The sequence below is a fragment of the Thermobia domestica genome, chromosome 5, assembly GCF_964235325.1.
Source record: "Thermobia domestica chromosome 5, izTheDome1.hap1.1, whole genome shotgun sequence".
NCBI lineage: Eukaryota > Metazoa > Arthropoda > Insecta > Zygentoma > Lepismatidae > Thermobia > Thermobia domestica.
Genome location: NC_137458.1, coordinates 74,230,413 through 74,245,813, shown reverse-complemented (window position 1 = coordinate 74,245,813; position 15,401 = coordinate 74,230,413).

Here is a 15,401-nt window from a genome sequence, read left to right as displayed (position 1 = left end):
TAAGTCTCCTTTAAGATCTTCTCTGAAAGATAACGTAAGAAAATCATTGTTGCCATAATGGTGGGGCCAATGACGGTCGTAAACTTCAATATAAGACTGAAGATGGTAAAATGATTGTTACCCATGGAAGTTTGGCAAACATATATACAGAATAAAGAAATGTTAATAACATCAACGAAAATTGAAAAATAGAATGAGAATTTGGTGTACGGGTTTTGTGTTTGTATATTTTGTTTGTTATTATTCCTCACTTTCATAATCAACAATCATCTACTAACACCTTTTCCATAATCATTTCATTTGATCTTCATTGACAAAGGTGTACGGTACTAATAAGATCTTGCTAAAAAGATTTAATATGTTTATTTAATTAAAAAGTTTCACTAAAGAAAAATTACTTTGAGTAAATTTTTTCACCTACGTAGGGAATTTGTGACGACATGGATTGTCACAAACATGGTAATAAGCAACTTTCTGATGTATGTATATATAATAAGGCAACCTATAATTATGGATTTATTGGGAAGTAGATGCCGCCATCTTCAATTTATGGGAACATACTATCTTATTCTCCCTTTGCCCCTTTCCATCCTAACTTTCTGCTTTCAAACAGAATTGAGAAAATATATTCGAACATCTGGTACCAGCTGGTAACATAAAATCACGAGGTGCTAGTGATCTAAAATCCGGATTGTGATTGGTTGGTTTCGAACCCGGAATGGAAGCCATGGATCAACTGACGTCCATCGTCAGTTGGTGACTGTTTAAGTTGCGTAATGGTTGTTTCTTTACACTTCGTTTAATTATTAATTGTGTGAAAAATGGTGGAAAATTTTGCCAGTTGATTTCTGTGAGTTTGAAAGATGAATATTTAAAGATTGACATATTTAGACAAGAGCTAGTGTAAAATTTTGCTAATTGACTACTTAAAGGCGAGAAAATTGGAGGTTGCTGTAGGCCACGTTGGAGTGAAATAAAATGTATTTTATTCGGTCTCCATCAAGAACTGTGTGATTTTTTTTATTATCGAATTGTTAATATCTTTTGTGTACTATTAGTTGTTTTTCTGATTTTTTTTATTTTTTCCCTTTATTTATAATAAATTGTTTATTCTTGTTATTTGAAATCGTATAGTTGTAATTACTAAGTAACGTACTTGAACAACTGAAATAATTTTGACTTAAGTTTTGTATATTAAAATTGAGAGTGATACATTTACATTATCTGGGTGCGCTACGCGGCCTTTTAATACAGTTCCGCGAAAGCTCTCCCCACGTTTTTCAGGATTATTTCCGCGGTGAACAAGTCTTGAACTTATGTATTGGTATTCATTGTAGGTCTTCGGTACAATTCCCTTTTATTGCGTACGAATAGATAATCCGTGATACTAAGTGAGATAGTTTACTAATACTTCTGGCTAATTTCAAAGTTCCACGGTTTCAGTACGATATAAATATGTAACGATGATTCTTGTTCAACGTTATATTACCTTATTCCAAATGCGTATATTGAATATTTATGGAGAACAAGAGATTTTTATCAATTACACTACACAGTATGCACTTTTGAAAACATATAGTCTCTTTCAACATATATATGTTTGTCATATTAAAATATTATACATTCCCTCTCTACAAGATGGTTCTTCGTTCTATCTGTCTTAGTTACCATAACAACGAAATCAAACAGATAAAGAAGTTGTCTTAGCAACGAAACTGAGAAATAGCTCAACATGATTTATTTTTCTTCTTGTGCTTGTTCCTTTAAAAGAGCACTTTTGCCCGTAAATAAAAAAATAATACTTAGAAAGTACATAAAAAATATACATTATCGGTGTACACCGTTCGCTTCAGTCGGTGCCTAAAGATCTTCATTTTGTAGAGGTGTTGGTCTTCCGTCACGTGGTGCGTCTTCGAGTGTTACGCCACCGTCCATAAACTTTTTAATCCACTGCTGCACTGTCCACTTAGTAATTTCTCCATCACCAAAGACATGGTATATCTTCCGCCCCGCTGCAGCGGCGTTTGAAATCAATTTGAACTCTTACAGCATGCATGCCATTATGACGCTCTGTGGAGGTCCCATGTCTACTTTGTCCTTACGTAAGTTCACGGTGCAACTGAACTGCCACAACCAGGTAGTATGTTGGTACACCCACACCAACAATTGACCTTCGCCTTATCTCCATTCGCATTCAACTCACGGTGAGAGGGCCAGTCGAACACAGACATCCTAAAAAAGCTACAAAATTTTCTTGGGTACTCTTATATCTTTAATATGATAAACCACGTGACTTACTAACTCAAAATTTAATTTTGACAGTTACGCCCCTGCATGAACCTACCGCCGATATAACAAATTTTAATCATGAAATAAATTTTATTTGTCTTTGTTTTAAATGTAATCTTGTGCTCTGTTGCAGGTTGATACTGAGTTCAATACAGAGCCATGAAAGGTGCTTTTCCTAGGATTTTCTCTTCTAAACTGTGCAGCGATCTGGTAAGAGTGCTTTTCCTATCATTTATTCGAACATTTCAACAAGAATCTCACTTCTATCATACACCCCGGAGCTTCCTGTGCTCCAACCTTCTCCGAAAACGCAGCCGTCCCCAGGAGAGCACTGTTGGTCTGAAGAGAGTGGTATACAAGAATCAGATGACTCTCATGCGAAGTCTATAGTATTAATCCATATTATCCTAAACAGGAGGACATTCATGGTTTGTGTAGAGATCTAGGTCTGACAAAATCAAAAGCTGTACTTCTAACATCTAAACTCAAAGTGAGATTTCTTAGATGAAAGTGTGGGATTCACAAGTCATACAAAGCGACACCACACCTTTTCACTCATCGAGGTGGACTGTGTTTCTCTCATGATGTGTTAGGGCTCTTTGAGTAAACTGGAAGGAAACATGATCGAAGTGAGTAGCAGCTTATCACTCACAGCTCATCTGAAAGCCTCAAAACTATCCTGTTACATAGGGAAACAAGTATCCTTGTCTTCCTCTAGCTCATTCCATGCAACTTCAAGTGGCATACGAAACCGTCAAGATGTTGTTTGAATCCTTCCTTTATGGCGAGTATGGGTGGGAAGTTTTTGGAAATTTCATAATGGTAGCTTTCTTAATGGGTCTTCATTACACGGAGAAACACTTGTCATCAAGGACAGAGTTCACTACGCGAAAGCAGAATGTCACTTCACATCGTTAGTGGATCCCATGAAAGTGCTAATCCCGCCATTAACCTTAAATTGCGTCTCATGAAGCAATTTGTAACAGCTCTTGATAAGGACACAGAAACTTTGAACGATCTTCGAGACTTTTCCTCATTCTGTACAAAGCAAACGTCAAAGCTAGTGCTTTCTTAGGATTTCAAGTCAGTGTCAGGAGATCCCAAAGAAGCTTAGGAATGTAGAGAAAGATTAGTCTGACAGTTTCATAGATGTGATTTGTGGCTTTCTGAGCAATCCAGATATCAAAATTATGAGACTCTAATTGATACTCTGCTGACAAACTACAGCATTGCATTCTAGGATGTCGTTTCTAGTTCATCTTGATAAATTTAAAGACAACATGGAGGCATATTATGAGCAGTAAGGAGAACGCTTTCATCTGGATATTCGCAACTTTGAACAAGCCTATCAAACAGCTTATAATGGACATATCATGGATATAACATATCATATAAAACTATATTTGGAGTCTCATACATCACCGAGTTGTAGACATAAACGTGAAAAAACAGCTTAGTCTAAGTTTCTGTCTCATGTTTTTGTATCTGTGTTAGAATATAAGTACATTCATAGCCTCTTGTTTACTTTTTACCTTAGGTCTTTCCAACGTTATAAAACCAAGATTCAATTTAGAAAATTCCTTCTTCTTCCACAAGAAAGGAAATGAAATCTTTGAATTTGCTATCCGACGATTATGCGGCTAGGCTAAAGGAGACTGTGATTATGACACATGAATTAAATGGTGGAATTGGAGAAAGTGGTAAGAAACGGGAGAACCCTGAGCTAACCCAAGCGCCCGATGTTTGTCCACCACAATTTTCACTTGGCGCGACCATTGATTGAACCAGTAGCTCCATGTCACAGAGATGAACCCTCTACCATTGAACCTACAAAGCAAACTTTAACGTGAATAATTTATCATTTCCATATTTCCTCAACACAAGTTTCAGGAAATAATCTTACTTACCAGGAACACAATGTATGTTACATGTTGTGTCAACTGTACATTAATTCTATTACTAAACCCAAGAAACAAAATGGATAAAGTAACACACAAACGAAAGGAATGTCGGAGCAAGGATTTTCTCCATTAAACTTATTAAAGTAGATCTAATGTATCCTCGTCACCAAAAGTCTTTACCTCGCCGTGACGGGTATGTTATCGCTCAGTACTCTAAGGATGGGATGTTTGCATAAAGAATTGTGATTAACTTTAAAATGTTTTCATTTTGACTAGGGAAATAACGTAGGTATAGGGAGCAGAGGCATAGATTTGAAGCATCAGTACACTGTCATCTCTCAAAAGATTCGTATTCTCAGTTTTTCATTTTATTGTCTTATATGTTAAGTTAATAATTGCTAACAACTGCTATTAGCGCTTTTCACTGTTCAGGAATTTACTATGACTTGTTCGCATGACACCTTTCTAAGTTCTAAATGTGCGCGTGAATTATTTCATTCGCCTCACTGTAATTATTTGAGAATGGAAACTGATTACGCTGAACGTGAAGATGTTTCGCTGTCGTAAAGCAAGGACCGTAATAAATGTAGTTAGGTTCTTATTATCATATAAAACACAGAAGTATTTATTCCGTATATAAAACAATATAATACAGTAATTAAGCAACATCATAATCACTAACGCCCGCATTAGCTTTTCCAATGGGGTTGCGGACAAAAATCCGAAACAGAGTTTTTCGTTGTATTGCCCTATATATATTAAGTTAAAACTCATAACATTTATTATTGATAGCGTATACCGTCTTTCGCCGCTGTAGCCTATTCGTCAGAACATTCATCTTCAGACATGATGTCGAGAGAATTGAAAAAAGAGAAATGAACAAGGGCTTAATTTATTTTACTGCGCCCTGGATCGATTGATCATCGATTTACTCGTACTCCCCCAGGCTCCCTGCCCCAGGTATTTCAGCTGTTGCGGTATATATGTAGTTCCACGTCAGAAGAGCCAGACAAAAGGGGAAAGACAGAAGTGCCCAAGTCAAAACGGCCTGCGGCAAAAGGGACCAGCTACAAAATGGTCATACCAAAACGGCCACGATACAAAAGTGCTCGGGTCAAAAGGTTTCCGTACAAAACGAAAAGATCAAAAGGGCCCGAATAATAACGACGGTCTTCACGGGCCATGATAAAAGGGCCCGAGCCAAAAGAGATTAACCTCAAACGAGTTCGGGCGAAATGGGGTCACGCACTTAAGGCTCGAGTCAAAACGGCCAGGAGTCGAAAGGTCTCCACAACAAAAGTGTCAAAGGGGACAACTCAAAACGCCACGCATATAAAGAGCCCCGGAAGAAAAAGGTCCCACTAAAAAGACCCCAAGTCAAAGTGCTCTGCGTCAAACGGGCAAATGTCAAAAAGTGCCTACGCTACAAAACGGCCCGAGTCAGTCCTGCATCAAAGGGACTAATATGAAAGGTCTCCGCAACAAAAGTGCCCCATTCAAAAGGGTCGGATCAAAGCTACCCTCATAAAAGAGCCCGGGTCAGAAGGGTCTCACGGCAAAAGACCCCGAGTAAATGGCCTGCATCAAACGGGCCGAAAGCAATCGACCCCGAATCAAAAGGGCCAGGTTCAAATGTTCTCCGCAACAAAAGGGCCTTAGTCAAAAAGGGCCGAATCAAAACGACCCTCATAGAAAGGGGCAGGTGAAAAGGGTCCCACAACAGGTCTTGAGCCGAAAGGCCCTGCGTCTAATGGGCGTTGTCTAAAAGCGCCCCGCTACAAAAGAGCCTGAGTCAAACGGCCCTGCGTCAAATGAGCCGGATTAAAAGTCTTCGCTATACGCTATAGCTAATGATTATACCAAAACATATAGGGCAAAAAAATACGTGCAATCATTTCGGGAATTCCTGTACGTGCTTTTTCTTATTCATCTCTTCCTTCACCAGCCTTTTATCATGGTAGTGTTCTTGCCTTTGACCTCCAAGAACAAATCGTGGGAATCTAAGTGTCTTTGTCTCCAGTTACAAATACAGAACATCTACCTCGCATATCAAAATACGAAAGAGTTAAGAAACATAACAAAATCGTACTTTGCGTGTCCAAGATACGCAGGTAAATTTATCATTATCACCTTAGGGTAAGCATGGTTTCAATATGGCCCACTTAGAGAGGTGGCCACGTTGACGGGTATTACTATATACATACATATATATATATATATATATATATATATATATATATATATATATATATATATCAAGTTTGACCATTATAATTTTTCCACAGAAATATCTCAAGAATTGTTGATGTCGCCGTGCCTCAGGGCCGCTCTTCAAGGGGGGTTTGAGGCCAACAATAAAAATTTAAATGGAAACGTGAGGCGGGTGACACTTCACTTGATAGATCTTGAAAAACTTAAAAGGAATGTGGCAAAAGATTTTCCATATCGGCCACCTTTCGTGGGGGCACAGAGCGAAATTTTTAAACGAAAATATGGGTCAAGTGATACCTCGTTCGATAGACCTCCATACACTAAACATCGTCGTGGAAAAATATTTTTGATTTCCCAACAAAGAACACCCACATTTACTTGCTATAGGGGGCGCGGTGGCTCATTGGTAGAGCGTTCACCTCCGTTTTTGGTTTCCCTGGTTCAATCCCAGCTCTTGTCGTGTGGACTTTGTGGTGGAGAAACACCGTGCTCGTGAGTTTTCTCGGGGTTCTCCCGTTTCATCCCACTTTCCACCATTCACTCATCTCTTATCATCTCCGTCTCCCTTAGCCTAACCTGCATAATCGTGGGACGTAAAAACTTAAAGATTTCTTAAAGAGTTTACTTGCTATACGTATGGTTTACCTGAAACACTTAGCTGTACACGCGACCGGTACTGTAATGAACCAATATTTTGCAGATTACTTTTGAGAAAACCGACGTTTGTACACAATGTTCTAACATTGCATTTTCGGCAAATTGGTTTCGCATTTCAGTTTATTCATTTGTCCTGTCTGGAATCAAAATGGAAGGTACCATTTAATAGAAATTTTGCCTACTTTTTACCTTACAGAAATACAGGGAATAGACAAAAAAATCTAAAAATACTTCATAGAGGACAGATATGTTCGGCTCTCCAGTGTACAGCACATGTTGCGGTTGGCGATCGTTTCTTGTTTTCAATGTGTTATGGACCTTCCTGTTCCGTCAGCAGTAACCAGTTCACCCGTGAGCGTCGTGGTGTCAAAATGGTGTGGTAAAATTGGCGACCTGACAGACTTCCAAAGAGGCATGATCGTAAGTGCCTTTCTGGTTGGAGCTTCAGTGGCAATAGTGGTGAACATTTTCTGGGTATCGAATGACACTGTGTCCAAAGTCACGAGGGCATACACAATTCATGGGCAAACGACGTCTGCAAACAACAACAGTCGTCGAAAAACAAACCTGACAAATAGGGACCGGAGGGCATTAAAATGGATTGTAGTAGATCGAATGAAGCCCCCTCTAATGAAAATTACGTCTGAACTCAATTCCGGGCTACAGAACCCGGGTTCATCGAAAACAGGGCGCGGGATCTTCATAAAATGAAAATTCATGGTGGAGCCACTATTGCCAGACCACTGATCAGTGTAGTAAATGCGAAGAGGCGTATCCATTGGTGCAGGGCCTATGGGAGTAAACTCATGAGCAGTGGGAACACGTAATGTGGTCTGGGGAATCAACCTTCAGCTTGTTTCCAACAACCGGTAGTGTTTACGTATGGAGAACACCGTCACAGGCCTATGATACAGAGTGTCTGTTCAGAACTATAAAGCATGGGCAGTGATATCGTGGTTTTCTACAGGTCCCATTATAGCCCTGCATGGAATGATGAATGCTAAGGCGAATGAGGCCATTTTGGGGAACCAGGTTCTACCCATGTCCCAAATATTGTTCCCTGATGGTGGTGAAATCTACCAACATGATTTGGCACTCTATCACGCTCCAAAATCGGTGAAATCATTGTTTGAGGAGAATGACCAGGATCTATCATACCTTCTCTGGGTCCCAGAATCACCAGATCTCAACACCATTGATGCATTGTAGTCTGAGTTAGAAAGGCGGTTCGGTCTTCTTATCCTCCACCAGCATCCCTTAAAGAACTGAAGCATGTTTTGGAGGAACAATGATACGAATTTCCACAAAAAAACTATTCAGGAACTGTATACGTCCATTCCACGTCGGAACCAAGCTGTTTTGGATTCAAGGAAGACCCCGCACCATACTAGGTATGATTTTCACACTTTTGCAAACGTTTTAGCTTTTTTGTCCAAACCCCTGTATATCTCATAACATTCAGATAATTTTATTGAGTAGATACAATTTGCAAAAACCAATGTTCTCGTTTGCAATTTCAGCGTTCCTTCCCGTCCCCTTTACCCACTTATTGTTCGACCTATGATATTCTAGGAATTAGATTTCCTCCTTTGCATTATGGCACTTTTGTTATGCTACGCTATGGTACTTGGGTTCAGTTCTTGGTAACGCTACGATACAGAAACTCAAGAAATTACCGGTTAAACCAGCGGGTCAATTACTCCATCGCCCACCTAAGCCGATTGCAACAGCTTGGCATAATGATTCTATTGGAAAAATAACGGTGGAAAATGGACAATTTAAACACATATTAGTGGCCATAGAAAAGTTCACAGGATATTGTGTGACCAGGGTTGTGGACAGCATAACAGCGGAAAAAATTGAACAATTTCTTATATATGACATCATACTCAAATTTGGACCTTTTTCCAGTGCATAGCGCTAGGAGGCTGCAAAATCTGGCAAAATGCTATAACTTTGAATTTAAATTTTGCCTCGCATACGACCATAAAAACCTAGGCATAGTGGAAACATTCCACTAGACAATACAGAATGCACTTAAATTCTTTGTGCAAGAAAACCAAAATCAATGGCGAAAACTAATTCCATACATAACATTCGCAATTAATACATTCGTACGAGCCGGAAATAAATATTCAGCTTTTTTCCTCATGTATGGATATGAACCTAAGACCATCTCTGATATTACGTTAGCGCCAACTCCAACTTTATGTGCCAAGAAAGAACATTTGAATAAGATACATAGGATCGTCCAGGATAATTTAGTCGCAAGTTATAATAAACAGAAAATATATTTTGACCGCAGACATCAACAAACTAATTTTGACAAGGGCCAGAAAGTAATTGTATTTTTTCCCAATCGTCAAGTTGAGATACCAGAATCATTTTCATCCAAATATGTTGGACCTCCAGAAATTATCGAGAGAGTTAATCCTAATGTTCATAAGGTCAAATTTCCAAATTCATATCGTCAAAGAATACAGGAGATTTCAGTAGAACGAATTAAGCCATTTTATGACGATACATAAGACATAGAACAAGAAAAAATAACTTCTTTTTATTTTCTACGTGAGCGAAAAAAAAATAAAGTACTCACCTCTAGGAAGAAGCAAAAACAAAGACAAGACTTCAGATGGATAAAAACACTTTTCATTACGATACAAACATTCATTTCCTCTTTGTTTCATAAAAAGCTGAATCATTATTCTGCAGCTGAATGAAAAAATGCTGAGATCTGCATTTCCGCAATTAAAATGCAAATGATCGAGGACAAATAACCTGCAATTTTATCACTTTTTAATATATACTTTTTTTTCTTTATTCTAAATCCCATATTGCAGCCGATATTATACAAATATTATACAGAATGTCCTAAAACTCACGATCTATATACAGATTGTTCAAAAATTAAGGGCTATTATTGTTACCACCAGCATTTGAATTCAACTAAGGAGCAACCGCTAAGACAGACTCCAACTCCACTTACTATAAGTGAATTAGTATATATTTATTGATGCCAAGCCAAAAACAGCCCTAACTCCAGGGAAATTAAGTATCATGTAACATGTACGGATACTGCCTATATATAGGGACCACAGTTTACTGTTCTATTCCCCTACTGCTCCGAAAAGTGATTTTCATTTATTTCAGTGGCACAAGTGTTTAGTGCTTAGTGATTTTTTGCGTGTCAGTCCTCAGTGTTGCCAAGTATCACATAAATAAAAATAATCCTTCACTTTATCTTAAACAAGCCAGGGGGTGTAATATCCCATGTGAAGTTGTTTACAAACAAATCCACGCATCAAGTGTTTATAAACACCAACTCGTGCTTCATCAAGAGGAACTTCCACCAGCGGGACCTGCAATCACCTGCAGATGACCTTTAGCTCCTCCCACGGAGCAGAAGACGAAATTGAAGCAGCAGCGCCACCGCCTTCCAAGGAACGCTATAAATTGGACAGAAGAAACCAGCTCAGTACCAGATTTCTCAGTACGCCTTTCCTCTCTCCTGGCTTTCCCTGCTTCGGGGCTCTGACTGAGAGTCCTAATCACAGCCACTTAGCCTGCCTCGGGGCTCTGTTGGTCAGCCAACCAGACCGCTGCTTGCACGGAGCTTTGGGTTCCTAACTTCACGCCGCTTAGTCTGCTTCGGGACTCCGCTGGGATCCTGTCTGCAACCACTCGGTCAAAGACTACCTTTTACTTACCTTTTGAAATAGAGATCAGATTGTATACTATTTTGTACAAATACTTTATATTGGATTTTATAATAAAACTGGTAGTGGGAGTTCGAATCCGGACGCTCGTTTCATTAACAGCTCTACCTCTTCCTTATATGAGACAAAACTACACAAAAGATTACAATATTATTGAAAGTGAATTAACTTAATTTTATTTGCATAATCACTTGTGTTCATTAAATCATGTTACTTGACGAAGGATGGAGGAAATAACGTTATTATAAATTATTTACATTGTTTATGAATTGTTATCTCTGTTACGAAAAGCAAATACTGCAAATTACCAATATTAAGTTAAAGAGAATTTCCATAACGAGATTATTATACAACTGTTAAATAATCACTATTAAATCAGATTAATTAATAATCACTATAACTATTTTATTTTCGGAATTCTATACGGAAATATTTGTAACCCTGTAAGAATCTTTGATTTCATCTCTTCCAGAAGCTTCTTAGATTGCCAATATTTAAATTATCGGGAAGATTGCGTCTTCAGATTTTAAGGATTTTTGGTCAGCGGAATGTCCTTTCTCAACTGAGTTTTCTCAAGTTTCCACGTGTTGGCTGGAGTCATTGTTGTTTTGAAGTATCTCTGAAATCGGCAATCACATGTTTCCGGTTACATAAAATTGTTTCCTTGGAAATAGAGGAGTTAGTAAAAGATCGGGAGCCGAGAGAGCGCGGACTGTAGAAAGAGTCGCGACGAACTAGTAAACGCGGTGAGCCGTAAATTATAAACATGCGAACATGTCACTATTTGATACAATACTATGCACGGATTCACGAGACAAAATAATTCACTTAAGTTTAAAAGTGTTCGGTGATATTACGAACGATTATTGCTATTAAGAGTTTTACAATATCCAAGTTTGATTCTTCGAAAGACATTTTATAACATCCGAAAAAGAGCTACAGAGAAGGACTCTTGGCAACATGTATCCAGTAGTACTCAAGGTATGACATTCTTTTGGGCAGATTTCCTTTCTTTTATTCCACAAAATTTTTCAACAATTTAAACAGGTCCAATCCACGAACACCGAACTCAATGTCCAATAAATTGATCTAAAATGAACGCAAAGCTTCTCTCTAAATTGAACATCAACCTCATTGATCACAAATTGAATTAGTTTTAGTTTTCATTGCACACAATCTTTAACTTTAGGGTCATGTTCGTAAGTGAAGATTTGCAGATATTTCTCTAAGTTATGTCTGGTCTTCTCTTTTAGCTACAATCCCCACATTCATTTAGAAATAGAGTAGACCAGACTAAGATGGTGGTAGATGCTGTAAGATTCCAAATTTTCAAATATTTTACACATGCCTACCGATATGGTTCAAGGTTTGTAGCTAAAACGCTTCAAGGTTTACGCATTCGTTTCGGTCTGAAAATCTCTAAACATTTTACATTGACCATGCAGGACATTGTTAGAGATTAGAAGAATCCCAGATATATATACATTAGCTCATCAGAGCATGATGATGATTCTAAAAAATCGCGGTGTTATTCATAGCCAAAAACTCAACTAAACGGAGGAAATGAATCCAAAGAAAACTACAATAACGATGCTGAAACAACCATACACAGTTACACTGGTTAATAGAAAAAGGGCAAAGAAAAATTGCTACATGTTTTTGTCTCTTGAGTACTCATATCTTTTTGGGAATACATACTTGAAACAGGATGTCAATTAAATCTACGCAATACTTGACCTGTACGCATGAAGGTAAAAAATATTCGTCTAAAGTAAAGGGACTAAAAGGGACTAGTTGTATGCTGCTGTGGCATTCTAACAGTCAACTCCGTGTTCAACTACCGGAACTGACCTTGATAATACGGCTTTCACTGAACGCCTTCTAAAAAGACGACGACTATAATTACCCATGGTCTCTTGCAGCTATACAGCAAGCTGTGTGCGATCCGTCACTCCCTTTCTGCCCCTGGCTGTGTTTACGAAAATATTGTTTGCTTTTCTTGCTTTGGGGTGAGGAGTAATACACCATTGAACACCTTGGGAAAGTGGGAGGGGGTAACATAAAATGACTAGAAGACGACCGTTGCTAATGCAAAGTTAATAGTTTCGAGCAGTGGTGTATACTGGTTTGAGAGCATAGGTTACAACAGACGTTGTATATTGTTATATTATAATAATATAAATAATATTAATAATCAAAATATGCATAACAGTGTTCAAAAAGTGGTTGAAGTGTTTCATTTGAACTTTTGTTTTGAACCCTTTATTGTTTTCCAGCGTAAATGAAATTCCATCATACATTTGCGCAGGTAACTTCTCGTGGATTACGTTCGTAACATGTTAATTTTTACCAATGTATCTTCCCTCAGTAGTCGCCTCTGTTACTGACGTTGGTTGTCATTCCATACCAGTCTTCGCAAAAGATCTGAGTATAGCAACATAACACAAAAATCCAGACAGTCATTATAATTGTTATGGTTATTATCCAAAATCCACTATCTAAATTTCAAATTTTTGCGATGCGTTAACAAACGATTCTTGTGCTCTTTTGTTGCTAAGGCCTTTTTACCCTGCCCTTTTTAATGGAGCATGTTTTAATTCAGGCATTTTGACTTTGGCCCTTTTGTTGCGGAGACCTTTTGACACGGGCTATATTGACGCAGGGCCGTTTGACTTGAGTTCTTTTGTAGCTGGCCCGTTTGACGCAGGGCCTTTTGACTTGGGTCATTTTGTCGTGGGACTCATTTGATCCCGGCTCTGTTTATCAGGGGCCCTTTTGTAGCAGGCTCGTTATGACCCGGACCCTTTTGTCCCAGGGTTGTTTGACTCGGGTCCTTTTGTAGGGGACCCCTTTTTCACCCAGTCCCGTTTGACGCAGGGCCTTTTTGACTTTTGTCATTTTGTCGTGGGACCCTTCTCTACCCGGCTCATTTTATGAGGCGCGTTTTGATTCTGTCACTTTTGGCTCGGGCCATTTTGACAGGGCTATTTTACTCGGGTCTTTTTGTAACGGTGCCCTTTTTGACACGTGCACCTTTGACGGAGATCCTTTTCACTCGGGTCCAGTATCAGTAAATCGATGATCGATTGACCCAGGGAGCAGTAAAATTGGTTACACCACTGATCATATCTCTTTCTTTCTATTCACACGACATCATGTCAGAAGATGAATGTTCTGACTAATAGGCTACAGCGGCGAAAGCCGACAGTGACATTAACGACAGCGAAACATTATCACGTTCAGCTTAATCAGTTTCCATTCTCAAATAATTTCAATGAGACGAATCAAATAATTCATGCACAGATTTTGGACTTAGAAAAGTGTCCTGCGAACATGTAGAAAATTCCTGAAGAGTGAAAAGCGCTATTAGCAGTAATTACTTCAGTCGGTCCCTATAGTGATTTATGTCCCTTCGTGAATTACATAAATCTTACAGATGTTGTGTCTCTTCCTTTCTCTTCTCTCTACATCATGTCTGGAGATTAATGTTTGAACAAGTAAGCTACAGAGGCAATTTTAAAAGGTAAGATGATCTACGCTATCAATGACAGATGTACTGGTGTTTGACTTAACATATAAGGCAATAAATTGAAAAACAAAAAATACGAATCTTTTCAGAGATGACAGTGTACTGATGCTTGAAAGCCTTGCCTTTACTCCATTTACCTACATTATCTTCCTAGTCAAAATAAGAACTCTTGAAAATTAATCACAAATTCTTATGGAACCATCCCTTCCTTAGAGTATTGTACGGTCATGTACCCGTCACGGCGATGCCAAACCAGTTTTGGTGATAATTATACAATACTACAATTTTATTTATGCTCAAGAGAGGAATTTCATTTTCCTAAAAACGTTTAAGCTATCGAAATATGATAAATTGGGTTGATAATAATATTAATAATAAGAAGAATAAACTGTAATTTTATCAGATTCTAAAATTGTTAATTCGGACAAGAAGGGAGACTGTAATCCGCCATTTATTACAATCACTGTATGATTATCCTATAATAAATATAATGACATTTGAGTTTTTTTCTTTTATTCTTTAATTCTATTTTATTATGTTGGTAAGTTTTCAGCTGTATTATTTAGTTATGTTAAAATTACTTTCATTTTCATGATATTTTTTCTTCGAATTAATTTCGGTGGCATAAGAGAAAACCTAGAAAGAAGGAAAATGTATATTAATAATCCAGTGGGTGTCAATTATTGGTCCAGCGCTCTTTCATGGCAAAGAGATTAGCTTACGCGAATTTGGAGTGAAAGAACCAGATTCGACTCCCGGCGGAGGTCGTGTAGTTCGGATTCCACGTCAATTAGTAGATCCAAGTCTCATATAGCCTCACTGCTGAATGGGACGCTAAACACAAAATTAACTCAGTGCACCTCAAATATTGGTCAACAAAATATATACCACAATCTATGTGCTAAACGAAAATGAAACACAAACCAAACCGTATTTTGTTATCTACTGATTACCTATCGCCCTAATATGAAGGAAATCTAGCGTTACAAAATCTAAGAGATAATAGGGTTTATTGATTAACTACGTTGTTCGTGACTACTTATGTAGTATTATCGACCACATGCAAAAGCGAAGCTTCAACTCTAGCATGACCTCCTA